This window comes from Procambarus clarkii, chromosome 81 (assembly GCF_040958095.1).
Source record: "Procambarus clarkii isolate CNS0578487 chromosome 81, FALCON_Pclarkii_2.0, whole genome shotgun sequence".
NCBI lineage: Eukaryota > Metazoa > Arthropoda > Malacostraca > Decapoda > Cambaridae > Procambarus > Procambarus clarkii.
Window position 1 is genome coordinate 23961788 of NC_091230.1, and position 22939 is coordinate 23984726.

Consider the following 22939-nt stretch of genomic DNA (forward strand, 5'->3'; position numbering starts at 1 on the left):
CGAATGATATACCTTGGAGTTACCTTGGAGTAGTTCCGGGGCTTAGCGTCCCCGCGGCCCGGTCATCAACCAGGCCTCCATACACACACACCAGCCTCGTCATTTGTAAGCTGATGTCTATATTGGGTCAAATGTTGTCACTTGGCACTGCTCGTGTGAAGGTTATGTGGATGCCAGTTTCCTTGGTGCTTACCTTAAACCTCGTCTGCTGGGTAGAATGTTGTCTTAGCTTCCAGGGAGCTCTTGAACCGCCATCCGTGGTTGAATAAGCAACTGCTCTATATATGTGGTAGAATAGAGCCCTAAACCTCTCCCCCCACGGAGGAGAGAACATGTATACATATTTGCTTGTATAGTCACGTGTATTGCCACGTCTATGGTCACGTGTATGGTCACGTGTATGGTAGCAAATGAAGTGTGGATGTATGAACATTCAGTCATCTAGAGGCGCATCCATCTGACGGCCATGGGCTCAAACACCCGTTAGTTAAGTATCCAACATGAGCCGAGCATCCAGCCACGCCCATCAGCTAAGCATCCACCCACTCACCCACCCACCCGTCGGCCAGCCACTCCACCTACCACGCTCCATGTACTCAGTGGTATGAGGGCGAGGACAAGACGCTTACCTTGAGTCGTTTATCGTGTCCTTGACGCCCCAGCGATGCTCCCAGATATTAGCCCTGACAACCTCGCCAAACAGTCAGTGATAATATTACTTAACAAAGTGAATAGGTGATGGTAGTCTTGCGCTCAGGACGCCGAGGTGATGTTAATATTACTCCAGCTCTCTGGCGTCCTGCTGCTGGTGGGAGTCGTTGGTTTAACTGACTTTCTTCTGAAGTTATAACTCAATGCTATGGCCCAGGGGGCCACCCAAGAGGTGATTGCTGCAAGGAAGTTTATATATATATCTCCGTCACCCGAGCAACGCCGCATTCTCCCAACAGTATATCTATTAATTGAAATGTCTATCTGTCTATCTATTCGAGGTTGGAGGCCAGATGCTTGGGGATAGTCTCACCCAACTTTGACTAATAACTGTTGCTAGGTGAAACAATAGTTACTGAACCAAACCCCTCGCAATACCATATGTTCGACTCTCAATAATAAAAATATTAGTAATTATTATTATTATTATTATTATTATTATTATTGGCATATCAGAAACTCTGTTCATTGATCACCCAAAAAATTTAAACACATCTGATCTTAAGACTTTCCGTTTGTACCCAAAAGATGTTTGGTGATATGGTCTTGTCTTCAGACTGTAAGGACCGTGTGCTGAACCAAGTGATTGATTGATGAAGATTAAGCCACCCAAAAGGTGGCACGGGCATAAATAGCCCGTAAGTGGTGGCCCTTTTGAGCCATTAACAGTATCTTTAGCTGATACTGGAGATCTGTGGAGGTGCGACTGCACCCTGCGTGACGGAAGATGTCTCCCCCGTGTCGGAGAGGACCATATGGGAACCAAGTGGTAGAAATAGTGATATGATAGGGAAGAAGGAGGAGAGGGAAGGGAGATAGAAGAAGGGAAGAGGTGAATAGTGGGGAGAGTAGGGAAGAGGAGAAAAGGGGTGGAGGAAGAGGGGGGGTGAAAATAGGGGGCAAGGGGAATGGGGAAGAGGGGAAGAAGATAGATAAGATGGGGGTGGGTGCATCTCTCTCAGATGCTGGGGAAGAGGGGAAGAAGATAGATAAGATGGGGGTGGGTGCATCTCTCTCAGATGCTGCTGTTAATAGACTTTCGACGTTTGTAGTCTTACAGGCATGATTTATGGGCAGGGGCGCCTGGCAGCTGGGTGAACAGCGCTTCGGATTCATAGTCCTGAGGTTCCGGGTTCGATCCCCGGTGGAGGCGGAGACAACTGGGCGAAATGTTTCTTTCATCCCGATGCCCCTGTTACCTAGCAGTAAATAGGTCCCTGGTAAGTTTGACAGCTGCTATGGGCTGCTTCCTGGGGTGTTTGTGTAACAAAAAAAGAGACCTGGTCGAGGACTGGGCCGCGGGGACGCTAAGCCCCGAAATCATCTCAAGATAACCCTCAAGGGTGGACCTGGACTTCAGGAGTAACTTGTGTTACTTGGTCTGCTCGTCCTCCAAGTTAAGTCCTCCTCGACCATACCTCCTCCCCCCCTCACACACACGCACGCACACACACACACACACACACACACACACACACACGCACACACACACACGCGCACGCGCACACACACACACGCACGCACACACACAGGTATTCTTGACAGCCTTTCTTTATCATATAGAAGAACAGTTGGAAAGAATTTCTGAAGCAGAGTCTACCGAGTAAAAAGTATATTTAAAAACTTTAAACTTCCCGTCTTCAACAGGCAATGACTTACTTGATACAAAGTTGAGAACTTGGTCACGGTCGGGCAGGTCACACTCATCATTTTCAGCACTTCCACACGTTCTTCTATGAAACATTTTCATTGAATATGTTTCATGTTTAGGGCTTGCAGAGCTACGATATTTTTCCAGTGGTCATACCAACCATACCCCCCCTGGTCCACCTGGAGGGTCGTACCAACCATACCCCCTGGAGGGTCGTACCAACCATACCCCCCCTGGTCCACCTGGAGGGTCGTACCAACCATACCCCCTGGAGGGTCGTACCAACCATACCCCCCTGGTCCACCTGGAGGGTCGTACCAACCATACCCCCCTGGTCCACCTGGAGGGTCGTACCAACCATACCCCCTGGAGGGTCGTACGAACCATACCCCCCCCTGGTCCACCTGGAGGGTCATACCAACCATACCCCCTGGAGGGTAGTACCAACCATTACCCCCCTTGGTCCACCTGGAGGGTCGTACCAACCATACCCCCCCTGGTCCACCTGGAGGGTCGTACCAACCATACCCCCCCTGGTCCACCTGGAGGGTCGTACCAACCATACCCCCTGGAGGGTCGTACCAACCATACCCCCTGGAGGGTCGTACCAACCATACCCCCCCCCTGGTCCACCTGGAGGGTCGTACCAACCATACCCCCTGGTCCACCTGGAGGGTCGTACCAACCATACCCCCCCTGGTCCACCTGGAGGGTCGTACCAACCATACCCCCTGGTTCACCTGGAGGGTCGTACCAACCATACCCGCTGGTCCACCTGGAGGGTCGTACCAACCATACCCCCTGGTCCACCTGGAGGGTCGTACCAACCATACCCCCCTGGTTCACCTGGAGGGTCGTACCAACCATACCCGCTGGTCCACCTGGAGGGTCGTACCAACCATACCCCCTGGTTCACCTGGAGGGTCGTACCAACTATACCCCCTGGTCCACCTAGAGGGTAGTACCAACCATACCCCCTGGTCCACCTGGAGGGTCGTACCAACCATACCCCCTGGTTCACCTGGAGGGTCGTACCAACCATACCCCCTGGTTCACCTGGAGGGTCGTACCAACTATACCTCCTGGTCCACCTGGAGGGTCGTACCAACCATACCCCCTGGTTCACCTGGAGGGTCGTACCAACCATACCCCCTGGTCCACCTAGAGGGTAGTACCAACCATACCCCCTGGTCCACCTAGAGGGTAGTACCAACCATACCCCCTGGTCCACCTGGAGGGTCGTACCAACCATACCCCCTCGTCCACCTGGAGGGTCGTACCAACCATACCCCCTGGTCCACCTAGAGGGTAGTACCAACCATACCCCCTGGTCCACCTAGAGGGTAGTACCAACCATAATCCCTTGTCCACCTGGAGGGTCGTACCAACCATACCCCCTGGTCCACCTGGAGGGTCGTACCAACCATACCCCCTGGTCCACCTGGAGGGTCGTACCAACCATACCCCCTGGTCCACCTGGAGGGTCGTACCAACCATACCCCCTGGTCCACCTGGAGGGTCGTACCAACCATACCCCCTGGTCCACCTGGAGGGTCGTACCAACCATACCCCCTGGTCCGCCTGGAGGGTCGTACCAACCATACCCCCTGGTCCACCTGGAGGGTCGTACCAACCATACCCCCCTGGTCCACCTGGAGGGTCGTACCAACCATACCCCCTGGTCCACCTGGAGGGTCGTACCAACCATACCCCCTGGTCCACCTGGAGGGTCGTACCAACCATACCCCCTGGTCCACCTGGAGGGTCGTACCAACCATACCCCCCTGGTCCACCTGGAGGGTCGTACCAACCATACCCCCTGGTCCATCTGGAGGGTCGTACCAACCATACCCGCTGTCTCCATGTCCCCGATGCATACCAACTCTGCTAAATTCTTCTCCCCAGCATCCTGAACCACAAAGCCATCTCCTCCCACGACTGAGTCGCAGATGCCACCATGCTTTGGGTGAGCTTGAAGCCAGCTTGGTGTTGAAGCCAGCTTGGTGTTGAAGCCAGCTTGGTGTTGAAGCCAGCTTGGTGTTGAAGCCAGCTTGGGGTTGAAGCCAGCTTGGTGTTGGGGCCAGCTTGGTGTTGAAGCCAGCTTGGGGTTGAAGCCAGCTTGGTGTTGAAGCCAGCTTGGTGTTGAAGCCAGCTTGGTGTTGAAGCCAGCTTGGGGTTGAAGCCAGCTTGGTGTTGGGGCCAGCTTGGTGTTGAAGCCAGCTTGGGGTTGAAGCCAGCTTGTTGTTGAAGCCAGCTTGGTGTTGAAGCCAGCTTGGGGTTGAAGCCAGCTTGGGGTTGAAGCCAGCTTGGTGTTGAAGCCAGCTTGGTGTTGGAGCCAGCTTGGGGTTGAAGCCAGCTTCATTGTAAACACCGTTGTGGTTTTGGAAGCTAATGAAGGAATATAAGCCCCCAGGTTGTGGTGAATAGGTCTCTATCTAGTCCTCCTTGATGGTGTAAGGATGGGGGGGGGGGGGTAGACACCCACCCCTTTAAGCCCCATGACCCCCACCTCTAACCCCCCCCCCCCCCACGCCGCCCTCACCCTCCCCCCCCCCCTCTTCACCCAGGGACACGTCCAGCAAGAATTGATTTCGATTGGCTTTGGCTCTATTATTTCACTGGTTTTAATTTATATATTTTCTTTAAGCACGTACTACATAAAGACTACACACAGGGGCTACAGACTAGACAGACAGACTACAGACACGCTTTATAGTCACCATATCTACATAAAGCAGATATTTATTCGCTTTTTTTTTAAATAATAAAAAAAACATTGGTAGTTAAGGTAAGGTAAATATGAGGAGAAAGTACTAAGCCAGTACGACTATATAGCACTTGGAAAGGATAAGGATTTAGGATAAGGCGAAGGATAGTAATGGTGCCCAAACCACTTGGACGTTTAATTGTTCCTGGTTACTTGAAACACTTAATTAAGATGCAGAGATAAAGCGGCTGAGTTGAGAAGTGCAGTGAACTAAGTGGTGACGAGTCAGGCAGGTGGTGTACGGGGTGGGACACCTGACAGGTGGTGTAGGGGCGGGTGAAGATGGCAGGGGGTGGCGGCGGGTGAAGATGGCAGGGATGGCGGCGGCGGGTGGGAGCTGTCATGATAATTCCCCAGCTATTTAGCCGTGGCCACAGCTGCTGGAGCTGACCGTGGCTGCCACTCGCCCTGACAACACCTCTCAACTCTATTATTTCAAGCTGGGGTATCGGTGCTGAGGCCGCCTCGAGTCTCAAGTACGAGGGTCAACACCAGCACTCCGGTGTGGAGTGTCTTGGTAAGACCATGCTGCTCCTCGACCTTGTAGGACAGGCACTTGACCTTGCCTCTTCCCGGGAAGCTCTTCCAGGCCAGACAGGAGGAGGAGGAGGAGGACGGCGGCCGGGGAAATTGAGAATTTCCATTTTTTTTTTTTGCCAGTTTTGGCGCGTAAAATGCAAGAAGGCCAACGGTTGCATTGTTCACCTGCACGTCCTTGCAAGCCCACCAACACTTATAATAAAAGTAAACTAAAGGAAGAGGTCCCTAGTGAGGGGGAGTGAGTATACGCCAGGGTGGAGAGTGAGTGTTCATCACGGTTTACGTTCCAGGTGGAGGGTGACCATTTTGGTAAACTAGAGACCATTTGTTTTCTAAAAAAAAATCTAAAAAATCGCTAGTTCATGAATGAAAACTTTACCGTTCAAGAGCTTACCAAATCTCCGTCAACATGTTTATTATAATATAGTGATTCTCTCCTTTGACCATGTGTGCTTTACTGGCTTCTGCGGTCAAGCCTGCAGCTTGTCCGGTGTCAAGGGGCTGCCTACCCCGTGTATCAGGGGGGGGGGGGCTGATTCCCCTGCAGGGCACTCACATAGACACCCCTTAAGTCACTACACTTGGGTAGTGTGTGTGGGGGGGGGGGGTCGCCTATAAATTGTCTACCTTTTTTTTTATAAGCCAGACCTAAGCCGAGCTCGGATCCTGGCCACTATTGCTATAAAAAGAGGTCAATAACGTGTAATTAATCTATTGTCTCCTGTTTTTTGTCATTATTATTATTGCATCCGTGAATGTCGATGGAAATGTAAACAATTACTACTGTTTGAACTTTGTTCTTCATGCAGTGAACAGATTGTTATTAATGGTCTTGCTATTGTTATTAAACGGTATATAACTATAAGATAGTCATAATAACAACCTGTTAGGCTGTTATTATGACTACTGAGAACGAGTAATATACTTAAATTTGCTGTGAATGTGTTATAAGTCACTAATTATTTAAGAATATAAGTTTAGAGTTTGAATAGGTAGTATGTCTGACACGCTGGCTACCCTTCCCTCCAGGGTAGGGAGTATACTACAAAGTTAAGTATACTACAGCGACGCCTCCACCATTCGCCGCCCCTCTACCACCAAGGGTGTGCTGGCCGCTGGCCCACACAGCCACGCAAGAAGTGAAATTGAAATTGAAATAAGTTTATTGAGGTAAAATACACACAAAGGGATGAGGTATATCTTGAGATCTTCAGGTAATCTTGAGATGATTTCGGGGCTTTAGTGTCCCCGCGGCCCGGTCCTCGACCAGGCCTCCACCCCCAGGAAGCAGCCCGTGACAGCTGACTTAACTCCCAGGTACCTATTACCTGCTAGGTAACAGGGGCATTCAGGGTGAAAGAAACTTTGCCCATTTGTTTCTGCCTCGTGCGGGAATCGAACCCGCGCCACAGAATTACGAGTCCTGCGCGCTATCCACCAGGCTACGAGGCCCCTTAGCTCAAGCTATTCTCACCTCGTTCAGTACATCGTGTTAATACATACATAGACACACATCACAAACAATAAACATATTACCAAACATTCTGAGAGGTAAACATACATTTCCACGCAAGAAGTGAGTACTTTTACATGCTAGGAAGGACTCTTAATTGTACTCTCCACCTCCCTGTTTCTCCTTGCTAATTGTCACTCACTCTCCCTCTTGTTTTGTTCCTTATTGCCACTCTCCCTACCTATCCTTCCGTCATGTTGCTGTCACCATTCCCGACGTACCTCCCTAGGCGGGGACAACAGGCTGCTCCAGTTAGAGGCAAGAGTGTGGTGGCAAAGCATCACTATCCCAAGATAACCTCAAGATAACCGCACAGTCTGCTATAGACGCTCCAACACAATCACCTCACAAGAAGCACTAACACGGCCAGACTCCTCTATATATACACCACCTTACACACATAAGATTCTATAGGTTATTTGAGGCACTTAAATGCCTTCCAAGACATGTATGTTAACGTCGCCGCACCTCATGCGATGATCTTGAGATTATCTTGAGATGATTTCGGGGCTTTTCAGTGTCCCCGCGGCCCGGTCCTTGACCAGACCTCCACCCGCAGGAAGCAGCCCGTGACAGCTGACTAACACCCAGGTACCTATTTTACTGCTAGGTAACAGGGGCATAGGGTGAAAGAAACTCTGCCCGTTGTTTCTCGCCGGCGCCTGGGATCGAACCCAGGACCACAGGATCACAAGTCCAGCGTGCTGTCCGCTCGGCCGACCGGCTCCCGAGCACTTCCATCACTACCAGAGCGGTGTGGCCGAGCTGCAGATGCCACACCGATGGAACCTCCTTGAGGTTCAAGCAGGTGACCAGGGGCCCCTGAGCCCCACACCGGCTGTCCACCAGCGCCGCCCCAACACTGTGTTTGGTGAGCCAACACCGCTAAGGGTGGAGTGATCCGCCCCATCCGCAGGCCATCAAGCGCCCACCAGCACCGCCGGCGCTCTGTGTTGGCTTAGTCGACTCTGGCAGTTGATCGCTTGAAGCCCCGAGGAAGAGGATGGGGAGGGGGGGGGGGGGGAGTCAAGGACCATGTCCTGCCCCGCGGGCGTCGTTTAGGCTGCACACAGCTAGTCACCACAGTTAGTTAAGTCAAGACACTAATGATGCTCATTTATCCGAGAGCCCAACGATGTACTTATTTTTTCCCGTGCCTAAGTTAACACATATCAAGTATTATTCATGTTCGAAACGTCTTCCGATGTGAAGTTTCTACCTTGGCACCCCCCCCCCCCCTGTAGTCTGGGGGGGGGGGGAAGACTGAGTGCTCCGACCTACAGAAGACCCGTCTAGTCTGGCCTGTGTAGCCCATTTTCTGACCAAAGGATAAGAGATAGACTAAGAGTGTTCTGACCTCCAGGCAAAAACCTGATGGTAAATAGGTACCTGGGAGTTAGTCAACTGTCACGGGCTGCTTCCTGGGGATGGAGGCCTGGTCGAGGACCGGGCCGCGGGGACACTAAAGCCCCGAAATCAACTCAAGATAACCTCAGATAACCTCAAAATGTTTCACTTCGCATTTATTGAGAGTGGTTCTCAATTAGTTTGACAGGGGGAAAACATATATTTGTGTGTACAATATGTATATTCGGTTGGTGGTGGACGTGACACACGTGACACACGTGACACACGTGACACACGCGACACACGTGACACACGCGACACACGTGACACACGTGTCTCCCTCTCCGCTGGCAAATCCGGTCCTTTACCCACTCCGGTGTTTTCAAATATATCCTTAAAATTCATGTAAACTACGCCAGGGTGCTGTCAAGACGGCCGTGTACGACCAGGCAGGAGGTGGGAAGGATAGTATCATCACGTGCCTCACGCTACACACACGCTGCCCTCCTGCCCAAGATTGTAATTAAACAGAAAAATACGAAAGAAAAATTGGTGAAACCTGGATTAAAGCGGAGCGTGTATTACAGCCAGGAGCAGCCAGGAGCAGCCAGGAGCAACCAGGAGCAGCCAGGAGCAGCCAGCAGCAGCTAGGAGCAACCAGGAGCAGCCAGGAGCAGCCAGCAGCAGCCAGCAGCAACCAGGAGCAGCCAGGAGCAGCCAGGAGCAGCCAGCAGCAGCCAGCAGCAACCAGGAGCAGCCAGGAGCAGCCAGGAGCAGCCAGGAGCAGCCAGGAGCAACCAGGAGCAGCCAGGAGCAGCCAGGAGCAACCAGGAGCAGCCAGGAGCAGCCAGGAGCAACCAGGAGCAGCCAGGAGCAACCAGGAGCAGCCAGGAGCAGCCAGGAGCAACCAGGAGCAGCCAGGAGCAGCCAGGAGCAACCAGGAGCAGCCAGGAGCAGCCAGGAGCAGCCAGGAGCAGCCAGGAGCAGCCAGGAGCAGCCAGGAGCAGCCAGGAGCAGCCAGGAGCAGCCAGGAGAAACCAGGAGCAGTCAGGAGACCCAGGAGCCCTAGGGGCATGTCTGTGTTCATTTCTAAGTTGTATTAGATTTGTATAAGTGCACTCCAAGCCCGAGCTGCATACCCAAGGAAAGGTCTTACGTAGGTTGCAAACTAGCATCTTGGGTTCCCGAACGCTACCCCCTGATATCTTCGTGCCTGGGTACGCATGCGTGCACCCACCTATCACATGTGATAAGGAGTCTTGGCAGCGCATGGTTCTCATTACACATGCATGACAGCAAAATTGCATGCATCGATATGCATGACATATTGCCATTCCAAGCGAGGCAGCCGGACCTGAGGGCTGGGTTCGACGCCCCGGCGGCTGCGGCGTCCAGGGCAGTGGGGCGTGGCGGGGAGGGAAGGGGGCGGCGGGGAGGGATGGGGGCGGGGCGGGGAGGGAAGGAGGCGGGGCGGGGAGGGATGGGGGCGGGGGGAGGGAAGGGGGCGTGGCGTACGGGGAGGGAAGGGGGCGGGGCGGGGAGGGAAGGGGGCGTGGCGGGGAGGGAAGGGGCGGGGCGGGGAGGGAAGGGGGCGTGGCGTACGAGGAGGGAAGGGGCGGGGCTGTGAGGCAGGGAACGGGCCGGCCCCCGGGAGTGGGTTGGCCGGTGGCCACTGTGTGCCCTAGGAGGGGTCAGCAGGGGTCTAGGACAGTCAGGCTGACCTGGGGCCAGGGCCAAGACTGACCTGGGGCCAGGGCCAAGACTGACCTGCAGCCAGGGCCAAGACTGACCTGGGGCCAGGGCCAAGACTGACCTGGGGCCAGGGCCAAGATTGACCTGGAGCCAGGGCCAAGATTGACCTGGAGCCAGGGCCAAGACTGACCTGGGGCCAGGGCCAAGACTGACCTGCAGCCAGGGCCAAGACTGACCTGGAGCCAGGGCCAAGACTGACCTGGGGCCAGGGCCAAGATTGACCTGGAGCCAGGGCCAAGACTGACCTGGGGCCAGGGCCAAGATTGACCTGGAGCCAGGGCCAAGACTGACCTGGGGCCAGGGCCAAGATTGACCTGGAGCCAGGGCCAAGACTGACCTGGGGCCAGGGCCAAGACTGACCTGGGGCCAGGGCCAAGATTGACCTGGAGCCAGGGCCAAGACTGACCTGGGGCCAGGGCCAAGATTGACCTGGAGCCAGGGCCAAGACTGACCTGGGGCCAGGGCCAAGACTGACCTGGGGCCAGGGCCAAGACTGACCTGGGGCCAGGGCCAAGACTGACCTGGGGCCAGGGGGCAGTGACTGGGGGCCCCCCAAGAGCAGGAGCTTCCCGGTAGTACAAATAAAAAGGTTAAGTATGGTCAGGAATGGCTTTTGTTATCTTTTTAGTGCATTTCCTACCAGAGACGTGGCCATACATTTATACAATGTTAACCTGTTTATACACACGTGTAAGTGTGGCCACGGAGCATGAGGCAAGCCTGGCCACGGAGCATGAGGCAAGCCTGGCCACGGAGCAAGCCTGGCCACGGAGCATGAGGCAAGCCTGGCCACGGAGCAAGCCTGGCCACGGAGCATGAGGCAAGCCTGGCCACGGAGCAAGCCTGGCCACGGAGCAAGCCTGGCCACGGAGCAAGCCTGGCCACGGAGCAAGCCTGGCCACGGAGCAAGCCTGGCCACGGAGCAAGCCTGGCCACGGAGCAAGCCTGGCCACAGAGCAAGCCTGGCCACGGAGCATGAGGCAAGCCTGGCCACGGAGCAAGCCTGGCCACGGAGCAAGCCTGGCCACGGAGCATGAGGCAAGCCTGGCCACGGAGCATGAGGCAAGCCTGGCCACGGAGCAAGCCTGGCCACGGAGGAAGCCTGGCCACGGGGACAGGGAAGCCACGCACGAGTGGACACAACATGGGTCCGCCGACCCACCAGTTATGAATGAATGTTTTGTGTGATAATAGTGAAGGAGGACAGTGGGTGGGGTACACCCCCCCCCCCCACTTACACCCTACACACTCGGGGGTTCCAAGGTGGAGGAATGTAGCACGTGGGGTCCCACAAGGCTCTGTCCCGGGACCGCTGCTGGTCCTAATATATGTGAACGACCTGCCCGAGGGAGCCAGACAGACGTGTCAATGTTTGCAGATGATGACCAAGATGATGAGGAACGTGGAAACACATGACGACTAGGAAGTTCAGTCGCGTGGGTGTGTGTGTGTGTGTGTGTGTGTGTGTGTGTGTGTGTGTGTGTGTGTGTGTGTGTGTGTGTGTGTGTGTGTGTGTGTGTGTGTGTGTGTGTGTGTGTGTGTGTGTGTGTGTGTGTGTGTGTGTGTGTGTGTGTGTGTGTGTGTGTGTGTGTGTGTGTGTGTGTGTGTGTGTGTGTGTGTGTGTGTATTTACAATTTGCATTAACTATTTGTGCCAGCAGAATCAAGCTATTAGCTCTTGGACTCCGCCTTTCTAACCGATCTATTTTTTCCCCGTTATCTCTACTTCATATATTTCTCTCTAACACACACACACACACACACACACACACACACACACACACACACACACACACACACACACACACACACACACACACACACACACAGGAAGCAGCCCGTAGCAGCTGTCTAACTCCCAGATACTTATTTACTGCTAGATGAACAGACGCATCAGGGTGAAAGAAACTGCCCATTTGTTTCTGCCCCGGCCTGGAATCGAACCCGGACCCTTAGGACTACACCCCCCTTCCCCTGAGCGCTGTCCACTCAGCCGCGAGGCCCCGTATGTAAGTGTTTCTTCCTGACTGGTCAGGTGTGTGCTGCAGTGTATCCAGCCACTGTTGTTGTTGTTATAGATTCAGTTTCTCGGAACACGTTCCAAGTAGCACGGGCTATGGTGAGCCCGCAGTGAACTTACCTGGCACAGGAGCGGGGCAAGTAGCACGGGCTATGGTGAGCCCGCAGTGGACTTACCTGGCACAGGAGCGGTGCTGTGTGTGTGTATCCAGCCGGTCTCCTCCGCTGTGACATAAATGGGTGTACGGGTGCTTGTGATGCGCGGGGTGAGGCGGACCGGGTCATATTCCCGCCCCTTCACATCCTCCCGCCCGCCGCCCGCAACACCCGCCCCCCCCAAAGACCCGCCATTGCAATTAATCCCTGCTGAGACCCCCCAAACAAGTTTAACGTTGGACTTTAGACCTGTAACAACCTCAACCGGGGTTATCAAGGCCTCCGCTCGAAGTGGCTCACCGACCATCAAGTATACTTTTCTTCCCCCAACATCTTCGAAGTCCAAAATCAGTAATTCTAGATGTGTATGTATTAGTCTGCGCTCCAAGTGCCCGGGAGACGCCGGCAGATATCCCCCCACACAGTTACCTGTGTTGCAACAGTTCCTGCCGTCTTGGTTAACGCTTTTCCCGGTGTGGTGGTGGTGGTAATAAATTATTTCCGCGCGGAGAAAGCTGTTTGATCAGTTAACAGGAAGTGTGCGGCATGTGTGTGTGAATGCATTCGTTTAGAATGAGTGTGTCAAAGGAAGAAAGGTTTCAGGGGGGCTCCTCATAGTTTTCCGTCGGCGTGGCGGTGGACAACAACTCCAGCCGTGTGTGGTGAATTGGGATAATAGTCGCTTTTGGGTGTTGCAAAGGTATTATGGTGGAGGGAGTAGAGGCCCCGGCTTTGTCGTGGGAGCAGGGTTGGGGGTGGTAGCAACCTCACCTGTCTCCTGCTGCCTCTACTCACCTGTCTCCTGCTGCCTCTACTCACCTGTCTCCTGTTGCTTCCTTTCACCTGTCTCCTGCTGCCTCCCGTCACCCATCACGACCCCTGGCACCACCTTAGCAGTCACCCGCCATCACCTTATCCCGCCTTTATAGGCACGCTCCCTCTCTCACGGTTTCACTCTAAACTCAACATGGATTTAACATTTAAATGAGGTATTAGATATACTCAAACACCGTGAAGGAACAGTTATCGCTCTGTAGTTGCCTAAAGGCTTCCATTCTGGTTGAGTTAAAAAAGTTTCTCTTCCGCCGGTTGGTGGGTGATAACGCCATTTGCTATGTGTACTCCGCTCACCTGTCAACCTGTCCCCCTACAACCTGTCCTCTTACATTCTGTCCTCCTTCAACCTGTCCCCCTACAACCTGTCCTCTTACATTCTATCCTCCTACAACCTGTCCTCCTACAACCTGTCCTCCTTCAACCTGTCCCCCTACAACCTGTCCTCTTACATTCTATCCTCCTACAACCTGTCCTCCTACAACCTGTCCTACAACCTGTCCTCCTACAACCTGTCCTCCTACAACCTGTCCTACAACCTGTCCTCCTACAACCTGTCCCCCTACAACCTGTCTTCCTACAACCTGTCCTCCTACAACCTGTCCTCTTACAAAGAATGGCTGGAATGGTCCAGCCATTCTTCTCCGTCCTCTCTTATTGTCGTCAATTTATCGTAAAACTCTAATAGCCTTGTTAGGTCACTTACCTAAAACCGCGTTGTTGCTTCTTTAAAACTGAATTATGTATAGGTATTTGACTAGACTTACCCTTATTAGTCTTACAAGTGCTTTGCAAGGGATGCTTGACATTGACACGTCTGTAGTATTGCACACAGACAGCTCTCTGTGTGCCTTCTTTAGTAAATAGTGGTATGACATTTGCCGTCTTCCAGCTGTTGGGTAACTCTCCCCCTCTCAAGTGAATAATTAAAAAGCAATGTTAGTGGTATACTGAGGACCTTTGCAACTTCATTCGATGTCTATGACGATGCGTTTTCTGTGCCAATAGCTTTTGGTTCATTTATTACTTCAGGTTCTCCTGTGGACTTTCTAGGCAAATGGTTCTCTTTAGGGTTCTCCAGGCTTTGGGCTTTGCTGTGGTGGCTCTGAGATTAGGAGTCTGATGTGGGCTCTTCGGGTTCTGCTGAGTGCTCTATGGGATGTAGATTATGGGCTCTCTGGGTTTTGGGTTCTGGTGTGGGCTCTCCAGGATGTGGGTTGTCTGTGCTATGCGTTCTTCTTTCGATCTTCAGCTGCTCCCGTGGGTCTAATCACGCCTTTATGCACACATTCATTTTGGTCAGATCTGTCCGCCCATACCTGGGGATTAGCGTCCAGTCCAATCCTGTTGCTACTCCCTATACCGGCCTGCTCCAGCCACCATGCACGCCGGACACCACCTGTTCTAGTAGGTCCTGATGTCCCCCACTGCCTCCACCTGCTCTCACCCACCTGCGCCTACGCCCACCAGCAACCCACAACCCACCGTCCCCACACAACCCACCGTCCCCACACAACCCACCGTCTCCACACAACCCACCGTCCCCACACAACCCACCGTCCCCACACAACCCACCGTCCCCACACAACCCACCGTCCCCACACAACCCACCGTCCCCACACAACCCACCGTCCCCACACAACCCACCGTCCCCACACAACCCACCGTCCCCACACAACCCACCGTCCCCACACAACCCACCGTCCCCACACAACCCACCGTCCCCACACAACCCACCGTCCCCACACAACCCACCGTCCCCACACAACCCACCGTCCCCACACAACCCACCGTCCCCACACAACCCACCGTCCCCACACAACCCACCGTCCCCACACAACCCACCGTCCCCACACCAACCCACCGTCCCCACACAACCCACCGTCCCCACACAACCCACCGTCCCCACACCAACCCACCGTCCCCACACAACCCACCGTCCCCACACAACCACCGTCCCCACACAACCCACCGTCCCCACACAACCCACCGTCCCCACACAACCCACCGTCCCCACACAACCACCGGGCCACACCAACCACCGTCCCCACACAACCCACCGTCCCCACACAACCCACCGTCCCCACACAACCCACCGTCCCCACACCAACCACCGGGCCACACCAGGCAGGACTCGGGGCCCAAGGATTCCCACGGTGCCACTGGCCTCGTCACCGCCACGACTGTAATTTTTTCCTCCGTCTTGCCAGTCAAACAATCGAAGACAGTTATTGAAATGCCAAGACTTTTATGTCTCGTCGTGGGACAAGCTTGGCCAGCTTCTTGTCTCAGTGCTTCTCAAGACACTCTTGTCAAGCTGACCAGCGTGTCTCACGACGGCACTTAGAGGTCTTGGCATTTCAATAACTGTCAATAACTGAGTAGAGGTGTCACTTGAGACAATCAGAGGACACTGCATGAGCACTGCATGAGCACTGCATGAGCACTGCATGAGCACTGCATGAGCACTGCATGAGCACTGCATGAGCACTGCATGAGCACTGCATGAGCACTGCATGAGCATCATGCAGTGTCCGCGGCTGTCCAATATCCTCCCAGCAAGTAGAAGAAATATTGCCGGAACAAAAGTGGAGTTCTTCAAGACAAAATTAGAAATTTCTTGCAACAAGTTCCGGACCAACCGGGTTGTAGTGGATATGTGATGAGCGTGGGGGGTAAGCAAGGGGGCATTTACCATGTGTTTGTGGGAGATGAGCATGTGTTTGTGGGTTTGTGGGAGGTGAGAGAGGGACGGAGCGTGGGACGGAGCGTGTGTGTGGGACTCCTAGCAGGAAGGCTGCTGGCCTGGGCGTAATTTATCCTCAGGTTTTCCTCTGTTCGCAAAATGGCAATTTTGGCCTGATTACAGGAGTCTGCAGAGCACACAGTTTGTGTTGATGGCGGGTGGGGGAAGGGGGGTTGTGGGGGGGGGGAGGGGGTCGTGGATAGGAGTGATAGGCTGGTAGGATAGGGGAAGGGGGGGAGGGGGGATCCCAGGACTTCATTCCTTTACCATTGCTCTATCCCCTCTGATTCGACGCTTCCTACTGGGCAGTCGAGCCAAGATGGTTATTAGGATACCAACTAAACTGGTGGTTCACCAATAATTCTGCCTCTTTCTCTCTAGCCCCAAGCGTTCACCCTTGTATGGAGCCTATTGCTCAACTAACGTCATCTTCCGACGTCGTTGAGGAGAGCGTCGCCCCAGACGCAGCTGCGAGCTCCTCTCCACCTCTCCACACACACACACGCAAGGTTCACTCCCACCAGTAATGGTCCCGCAGTTTAAGATTAGTCTGCGTGGTGCGTATGTGTGTACTCACCTAGTTGTACTCACCTAGTTGTGTCTGCATGATCGAGCATTGACTCTTGGATCCCGCCTTTCGAGCATCGGTTGTTTACAGCAATGACTCCTGTCCCATTTCCCTATCATACCTGGTTTTAAAATTATGAATAGTATTTGCTTCCACAACCTGTTCCTGAAGTGCATTCCATTTTCCCACTACTCTCACGCTAAAAGAAAACTTCCTAACATCTCTGTGACTCATCTGAGTTTCAAGCTTCCATCCAGGTCCCCTCGTTCTGTTACTATTCCGTGTGAACATTTCGTCTATGTCCACTCTGTCAATCTCTCTGAGTATCTTATACGTTCCTATCATGTCCCCCCTCTCCCTTCTTCTTTCTAGTGTCGTAAGGCACAGTTCCCTCGGGCGCTCCTCATACCCCATCCCTCGTAGCTCTGGGACGAGTCTCGTTGCAAACCTCTGAACCTTTTCCAGTTTCATTATATGCTTCTTCAGATGGGGACTCCATGATGAGGCGGCATACTCTAAGACTGGCCTTACGTAGGCAGTGTAAAGCGCCCTAAATGCCTCCTTACTTAGGTTTCTGAATGTGTGTGTGTGTGTGTGTGTGTGTGTGTGTGTGTGTGTGTGTGTGTGTGTGTGTGTGTGTGTGTGTGTGTGTGTGTGTGTGTGTGTGTGTGTACTCACCTAGTTGTACTCACCTAGTTGTGTTTGCGGGGGTTGAGCTCTGGCTCTTTGGTCCCGCCTCTCAACCGTCAATCAACAGGTATGTGTGTGTGTGTGTGTGTGTGTGTGTGTTAGCACTATATTAGGTTCATGGGAACACATTGTAGGCAGGAAGTGGAAAGCGTGCGACCTTAAGGCACGTGTGTGCCTGGTGTTCGTGCGTGCGTGCGTGCCTGGTGTGCGTGCATGCCTGGGGTGTGTGCGTGCATGCCTGGGGTGTGTGCGTCCGTGCCTGGTGTGCTTGCGTGCGAGCCGACCAAAATTACGTAGGCAAGTCACCAACCTCGTGCTCCACCCTATAGATGATCGTGTGAATATATTGTGTGTTGGTTCTATAGTCACTCCTCGAGTGTCACTCCTGGAGTGTCACTCCCTGCAGCTGAGGGGGGAGAGGGACACCTTCCCTAGAGGGGTAGAAATAGCCTAAGCTACTCTGTCCCTTGGAGATGTATTTCTTTCTTGTCTCAATAAACATACTTGAACTTCAACTTGATACCTTCCCACAGCCTGTGTCACCCCTCTACACTTGTAAGACGCATCTCCCAGAGCCCATGAAGTGTCGTACACTCGCACCGAGGCAAAAGGGTACATGTGTTACGTCACAACACAGGAGCATGATGGCAGACTGCTGACCAGCCGTCTTGGTATGAACTAACCCATCCTGTGTGACGGGGGATCTTTTAGCACCACGTAAACATCACGTAACTTGACACGCACACTTCATATAGTGTAGGGCAGCTGTACAAATACACCCATCCGTAACGCTATACGTGTTAGTGGCTTTATATTATTTATACATTATATATACAATATTATACAAGAATGTATAATCAATACTATGTACTCTCATAAACCCAATGTACCTTCTTGTATATAAATAAATTAATAAATGCAACTGTACCGAAATATGTTAATTAAAAACAAAATTAGGTACGGTCATATACTGGTGGCAGGTGTTACAGGAGGAATCATAAATTAATAGCAGGTATTACACTGATTGTTATTATCAGTTAAAAACATAATGTGTTACATTTCCTTGCTCGATGTCAGAGTGGCCTGGTGGATCACCACGAGGCTTGGTGGATCACCACGAGGCTTGGTGGATCACCACGAGGCTTGGTGGATCACCACGAGGCTTGGTGGATCACCACGAGGCTTGGTGGATCACCACGAGGCTTGGGAGATCACCACGTGGCTTGGTGGATCACCACGTGGCCTGGTGGATCACCACGAGGCTTGGGAGATCACCACGTGGCTTGGGAGATCACCACGTAGCTTGGGAGATCACCACGAGGCTTGGTGGATCACCACGTGGCTTGGGGGATCACCACGAGGCTTGGGGGATCACCACGTGGCTTGGGAGATCACCACGTGGCTTGGTGGATCACCACGTGGCTTGGGAGATCACCACGAGGCTTGGTGGATCACCACGTGGCTTGGGGGATCACCACGAGGCTTGGGGGATCACCACGTGGCTTGGGAGATCACCACGTGGCTTGGGGGATCACCACGAGGCTTGGGAGATCACCACGTGGCTTGGGGGATCACCACGAGGCTTGGGGGATGACCACGTGGCCTGGGAGATCACCACGTGGCTTGGTGGATCACCACGTGGCTTGGGGGATCACCACGTGGCTTGGGAGATGACCACGTGGCCTAGGAGATCACCACGTCGCTTGGTGGATGACCACGTGGCTTGGGGGATCACCACGTAGGCTTGGTGGATCACCACGTGGCTAAAGGTTTGCTTCATCATTTTCAGAGGGCAGGTTGGAGCCAAACAAAGATGTTTATTTTCTTGTCTGTTACGTGACAGATGCGGCAGAAAGTGATTTAAACGCCGCGTGGAATAGTGAGCATGAGACAGGTGAGAGCCCTTCCGTTAACTAGAGGCGGGCCCCACAACCGCACCCAACCCCCCCATGCCCAAGAGTCACACGGGCCTGCCAGCTCTACCCTCCCCACCTGTCAAGTCGAGCGAGCAACAAACTGTACTCTGGTAAATCCTTCTTGCAGGAGGAGATTGACGGCGGGCAGGAGCTCCAGGCAGTCACTTGTACGGTCCATACCGTATTGTGGACTCTGGAGGGCCACACGTTTTCTCAACTGTCAGAGAATGTTGATCTCATTGGGTGAGTGGTAGTTTATTGTGCACCCCATACTCCTGTGAGCGGTAGTTTATTGTGCACCCCATACTCGTCCTGTGGGTGGTAGTTTATTGTGCCTCCCATACTCCTCCTGTGAGTGGTAGTTTATTGTGCACCCCATACTCCTCCTGTGGGTGGTAGTTTATTGTGCCTCCCATACTCCTCCTGTGAGTGGTAGTTTATTGTGCACCCCATACTCCTCCTGTGGGTGGTAGTTTATTGTGCCTCCCATACTCCTCCTGTGAGTGGTAGTTTATTGTGCCCCCCATACTCCTCCTGTGAGTGGTAGTTTATTGTGCACCCCATACTCCTCCTGTGAGCGGTAGTTTATTGTGCACCCCATACTCCTCCTGTGAGCGGTAGTTTATTGTGCCCCCCATACTCCTCCTGTGAGCGGTAGTTTATTGTGCACCCCATACTCATCCTGTGAGTGGTAGTTTATTGTGCACCCCATACTCCTCCTGTGAGCGGTAGTTTATTGTGCACCCCATACTCCTCCTGTGAGCGGTAGTTTATTGTGCACCCCATACTCCTCCTGTGAGCGGTAGTTTATTGTGCACCCCATACTCCTCCTGTGAGCGGTAGTTTATTGTGCACCCCATACTCCTCCTGTGAGCGGTAGTTTATTGTGCACCCCATACTCCTCCTGTGAGCGGTAGTTTATTGTGCACCCCATACTCATCCTGTGAGCGGTAGTTTATTGTGCACCCCATACTCGTCCTGTGAGTGGTAGTTTATTGTGCACCCCATACTCCTCCTGTGAGCGGTAGTTTATTGTGCACCCCATACTCGTCCTGTGGGTGGTAGTTTATTGTGCACCCCATACTCCTCCTGTGAGCGGTAGTTTATTGTGCACCCCATACTCCTCCTGTGAGCGGTAGTTTATTGTGCACCCCATACTCATCCTGTGAGTGGTAGTTTATTGTGCACCCCATACTCCTCCTGTGAGCGGTAGTTTATTGTGCACCCCATACTCGTCCTGTGGGTGGTAGTTTATTGTGCACCCCATACTCCTCCTGTGAGCGGTAGTTTATTGTGCACCCCATACTCGTCCTGTGAGTGGTAGTTTATTGTGCACCCCATACTCCTCCTGTGAGCGGTAGTTTATTGTGCACCCCATACTCGTCCTGTGGGTGGTAGTTTATTGTGCACCCCATACTCCTCCTGTGAGCGGTAGTTTATTGTGCACCCCATACTCCTCCTGTGAGCGGTAGTTTATTGTGCACCCCATACTCATCCTGTGAGTGGTAGTTTATTGTGCACCCCATACTCGTCCTGTGGGTGGTAGTTTATTGTGTACCCCATACTCCTCCTGTGAGCGGTAGTTTATTGTGCACCCCATACTCCTCCTGTGAGCGGTAGTTTATTGTGCACCCCATACTCCTCCTGTGAGCGGTAGTTTATTGTGCATCCCATACTCATCCTGTGAGCGGTAGTTTATTTTGCACCCCATACTTCTGTGAGTGGTAGTTTATTGTGCACTCCATACTCCTGTGAGCGGTAGTTTATTGTGCACCCCATACTCGTCCTGTGGGTGGTAGTTTATTGTGCACCCCATACTCCTCCTGTGAGTGGTAGTTTATTGTGCACCCCATACTCCTCCTGTGAGCTGTAGTTTATTGTGCACCCCATACTCATCCTGTGAGCGGTAGTTTATTGTGCACCCCATACTCCTCCTGTGAGCGGTTACCATACTCCTCCTGTGAGCGGTAGTTTATTGTGCCCCCCATACTCCTCCTGTGAGTGGTAGTTTATTGTGCACCCCATACTCCTCCTGTGAGCTGTAGTTTATTGTGCACCCCATACTCATCCTGTGAGCGGTAGTTTATTGTGCACCCCATACTCCTCCTGTGAGCTGTAGTTTATTGTGCACCCCATACTCCTCCTGTGAGCTGTAGTTTATTGTGCACCCCATACTCCTCCTGTGAGCTGTAGTTTATTGTGCACCCCATACTCCTCCTGTGAGCGGTAGTTTATTGTGCATCAATAACCTCATTTTATCTTTTGTTAACCTTTTCTTTTTTATCTTTTAACCTCTAGTTTTGTCCTTTATTTCTTGTTTTTCCTTTTGTTAATTGTTTATAATTAAACTTCGTACGTCGAGCATATTTCCACGCTTTTTTATGGACTCAAATTAGCCTTGTTTAACACATGTCGGCGGCCGTACATACAAGAAAATTAAAAAGGCAGGAAAATATTTGTGTCAGCCATAAATTACTAGCAACTCCGTTTTCTTTCATGGCCCAAATTGGCGGGTTAACCTTTTAAGCGTAAACCAAATTATCTTTGTATTTTTTGTTTGTGTATTTACCCGAGGCCCATTATCTATCTAGTGACCTCGACGGGGACAGGAAGACGGCGGATTGTCAAAGGTCTCTCCATTTTTTTTTCCTGAGAATTGCTTCCTGCTGGATTTTGAACTGCAGAAATATCTTGTCATTTACGACTTCAGCGTCCTTATTTACGTACTTCAGCGTTTCCTCTTAAGGTTTCAGAACGTCAAGAAAATGGTTAATTTAAAGTGTCATCTCCTAACCTACCAGACGACCGCCACAAAAAAACGGAACTACGTCACTTTCGCCAGCCGCTTCCAGTTTCTAGTACGACAATTTTTGGGCCTTATGTAACGCATACGAGCGAAAAGCGACGTTCTTTGTAAGAGGACAAGGTTGTAGGACAGGTTGTAGGAGGACAGGTTGAAGGAGGATAGAATGTAAGAGGACATGTTGTAGGAGGACAGGTTGAAGTAGGATAGAATGTAAGAGGACAGGTTGAGTCCTGTCCTCAATTTTTTTTTGAGGTTGTAGGAAGACAGGTTGAAGGATGATAGAATGTAAGAAGACATGTTGTAAGAGGACGTGTTGTAAGAGGACGTGTTGTAAGAGGACAGGTTGTAAGAGGACAGGTTGTAGGACAGGTTGTAAGAGGACAGGTTGAGTCCTGTCCTCAAATTTTTTTTTTTTTTTTTGAGGTTGTAGGAAGACAGGTTGAAGGATGATAGGTTGTAGGGGGGACAGGTTGACAAAACACTTCCGGAACAAATGCTTCACTGACGAATTTTGTTTATCCAACACTTTCACATCTACCTTCCTAAATACTCTACTACCAACACTTCAGAAAAATGTATACGGGTTTAACATTCAAAGTGTCCACGTTCACGCGAAAACAAAATCTACACAATACTCCTGTTGAGACTAATGCTTCATTCAAATTTCAACCAGCATCTATTCATGTTTATCCATACCAGACCTACGGGCTCACCATAGCCCGTGCTACTTGGAACCTTGTTCCAGGTAGCGAATCTTTAACAACATCCATACCAGAGCTTTCATTGTTCAGAGCACTTTCCTCACTGACCTTACTCTCACCTTTTATAGAGCTAATTTAAAAAAAAATCGCAAACTTAAAAGTATTTTTTATATCGGCCTAAAAAAATTAGAGTATAATAAAGCCATTTGTAATTTTTTTCTAA

The 22939-nt window shown here is 52.2% G+C and overlaps 1 protein-coding gene across 3 annotated transcripts in view; it reads right to left on the reverse strand.

Moving 5' to 3' along the window:
• LOC138357999 (uncharacterized) overlaps nt 1-22939 on the reverse strand; it is a 381281-nt gene that overhangs the window by 219804 nt on the left and 138538 nt on the right. The window lies entirely within an intron of this gene.